The following is a 3,422-nucleotide window of genomic DNA, read 5'->3' as shown; positions in this document are numbered from 1 at the left end:
CTGGCGTGAGTGTGCGGGTCCTCGGCCTTCCAGGCCACTTGGTCTCCTCATCCTGTTCGACACATCGGTGCTGTTTCTCTGCAGCGCTGCTCTGTCCTGCTCAGGCCCACACATTTCACCTCTCCGTCCAGAAGGGCCAGTCCAGAGTGAACCTTTACAAAGAGCTTTACCACTCTGAGCTGAAGAATCATTTTGATTTTCTCTTCCAAAGAAGCAAGTTGAGCCTTCATTATAATTGGATTCTATTTAATGAAGCCATTGTAATGATTAGTTAGAAATGGGAGCTCTGAAAGGGTTGAGGTAGCCAATATTTAATGAGGTCACTCACGTGGCCAGGATTCTTTCTGGCGAATTGTGAATTTTTACTGACTTTTGGCAAAAAGGGGTCAAATAATTTGCACCCTGTTGTTGACTTACTTTAGAAAAACACCACCACTGTTCATTAAGGACATAAATTCATGGAAATTTGGTGGTGGTGGGGGGGAACACACCCCGCTCCCCAATCCAATATGCAACCTCAGTTACATTTGACCCCAGGGCTTTGAAATGCAAAGGAAAACACTGAACACAGTGGGGCAAAACTGTGTTGCAACAGGGGACGAGGAGGAAGTCTTGAATAGTATTATTCTGGCCAACATCCACAAGCTTAACGTTACTTTTTGAACCTATGGCCATGTGCATTAAAGATGAGTATTTTCAATACGTGAAAAATTAATGTCCCAGCACTCTTACAACAATTGTTTCTTTGTGAAATGGAGCATGCAAAATATCTTTTAAAAATGCAACCTTTTGGTGAATAGATTGCTTCTCCTCTTTTGGCTTATGCTACTATTTGGAAAGGCCCCTAAAGGAATTAAGCAAATGAGCAAATGGTTATAGGAGAGCCAACCAGATTCGCAGAAGTGTGGAGATGGAAGTGAGGGAGACCAATTTTCATCCTTGTGTGAAACAAATAAAATGTCTCTTCTCCTATTTTCTTTCCTTGATCTTTAAAAGATGTAAAGGCTCGTTGCTCTTTTCTTGGTTAACAAATAAAGTTTTAAAGAAGGCTCCTCCGAAGACCAACATAGCACGAGCCCAGTGAAGGGGGCTGGAGCTGGCCCGGGGGCTCTGTGACTTATCAGGTGAATGTTGTGTCTGGTGTCCAGACTAAGATAACCAAGCCTCATAGGGCCTTGAATCAATTTAATTTTGATGAATGACCAGTTTGGTAAATATTATTTACATTACTACACAAGTCAGGTCTGTTCCATTCATGTTTGAATAACCTACATGGTCTGCTGTAAAATAGCTTCTCAAGTAATCTTCCCAGCCAGCTCTCCCCGCTGTTAATGCACAATTGGGAGGTAATTAGTAAGGAGGGAACTTCACTTTTGAACTAAAAGTGAAAACATAAGTGGACATTTCAAGAATCTAGAATTGCAGCAATTCTTGAACCACAAGACCTCAGAACTACATTCTCAACAATCTCAGAGGTGATGGTCTCACAGTTTAAACTTTGCTTCTGCTTTTTTTTAAAAAAAATGGCATTCTTAAACAAGTCCAGAATTGAAATGTTTTCAAGCATAGTACTGTTCTTTAGCACATCGTCTTATTTATTTGCATTTTCTTTCACTCTTCATCCACATGTATCGATTTATTCATTCACACACTCATCCATTCTATAAGTGTTTATTAAGCACTTAATGTGCATTAGTTAGTGATTTAAGTCAGTAATCAGCAAAGATTTTCCATAATGAGCCACGTAGTAAAAGATTTAAGCTTTGAAATCGGTCACAACTAATCAGGCCAGCCATCGTAGGGCAAAACCAGCCACAGACAACATGTAAACAAAGAAATCGGTCTGGTGGTGTTTCAATAAAACTTTATTTACAAAACAGGCAGCAGGTCAGATTTGGCACCTGGCCACAGTTTGCCAAACCCTGCCACGCCACAAGGCCATGGGGCTATAGAGATAAGAAAAACAGGGAATCTCATTGAACATACCCTGCAATTGAGGGAGGCAGTTAATAAATAACAAACAAATAATTGCAGAGAGAACTAGTGCAATGAAGGGGGCTTGTGCTTGTCACCTTAGAATCCCTGTAGCCTTTCAGTCTCTGCTCTACTCAATGCCATGGTGTGAATGTTTCCTTCAGAGCTGCACAACCTCATCTTTACTGATGCTCCTGGCCTCACAATACGCTGCCAAACTGGCATCCATCCCATATTTTACTCACTCCTTCCCCTATGTTGTACATTTGTTAAACCTAATTTATGAGCTTAAGACTAAAGGAAGCAAATAAATCCAGGTGTTCATCTCATAATAAACTTTTTCGAAGTTCTTTGTTTCTGCTTTGGACCAAGAAGCCCAGCAATCCTAGATCAGGAAAAAGGCACAAGTGAGGAGGGTGAATGTAAAATGTGTTTGCCCCACGCTAAGAACATTTTTGTTGCTGTTGGGTGTCCTACATTTCTGGGTGGTCCTGAAAATCAGGAAGCAGAAGGCTACAGTGTTCTGAAGGAAGGAGCAGGCACATGGGGATCCACACTTCCTGTTCAGGGCCTATGATTTGTTGTCAGACAACAGCACTCACGATTAGAAACAAAGTCACTCAGAGAAAAATGCTCATGTTCAAACCCATCAAGCATTGATTGAGTGCTGATTGGATGCAAAGCACAATATATGGCCCTAAGTTAGTGAGGTAGGGCCGTGTCATAAAAGCCCCTTTTTTCCAGGTGGAGATGGGGACCTGCAGGGACAGGACAAATTCATGGCCAACTGAGTGGAGTGGTGGAATGTATGGGAGGTAATGCCTTGTTCCCTCTGCTCAGTGTTCAGCATAGACGATGGGCACCCTGTGCCCCAGGAAGGGAATGCGTAGGGCAATGCTCCTCTTTCAGAAATACTTACTCCTCCTTTTCTCTTCCCTTGGGAAGAAGAGTAACCTCTGGTAGATAAGATTAGAGAAGGAAGGGGGTCTTTTTCGGTTACCAACAATGGCAAATATATACGACTTACTATGTGCAAGACACCACCATGTTCATGTATTTAACCCTCATGGCAGTCCCATGAGGTAGTACTATTATTGTCCTCATCTTAGGGATGAGGAGACTGCGTCACCAACGCTCTGAGAGGCTTGTGTTGCTGCTTAGCTGATGAATAGCACAGCCGGGTTTACTCATGCACTTTAACCCCAGGATCTGTGCTCTCAGTTTCACTGCTCCATGGTTTACCCGAGGAAGGGAGTGTTCTGCTCAGTTCTTCCGTGATGCAAGCATTCTGGGGTGCGGGCAGGGCCCAGGCCTTGCTTATACCCTCTCTCTCGCTGCTAAAGGCACAAGAGCAATTTTGTTTGTTTGTTTGCAGATGTACAGGTTTCCTTGGGTTATATGTGCCAATTGCTATATTTGGCAGAAGTGAGCAGAAAAGCCAACCCATG

General features: G+C 42.9%; 1 long non-coding RNA gene across 2 annotated transcripts in view; it reads right to left on the bottom strand.

Annotated features, from left to right (window-relative positions):
- LOC102771423 overlaps positions 1-3,422 on the bottom strand; it is a 271,101-nt gene that overhangs the window by 104,259 nt on the left and 163,420 nt on the right. The gene's annotated exons all lie outside the window — the stretch shown is intronic.

Source organism: Myotis davidii, unplaced genomic scaffold (assembly GCF_000327345.1).
Source record: "Myotis davidii unplaced genomic scaffold, ASM32734v1 scaffold189, whole genome shotgun sequence".
Lineage (NCBI taxonomy): Eukaryota > Metazoa > Chordata > Mammalia > Chiroptera > Vespertilionidae > Myotis > Myotis davidii.
This window is presented reverse-complemented; position numbering and strand designations above follow the sequence as displayed.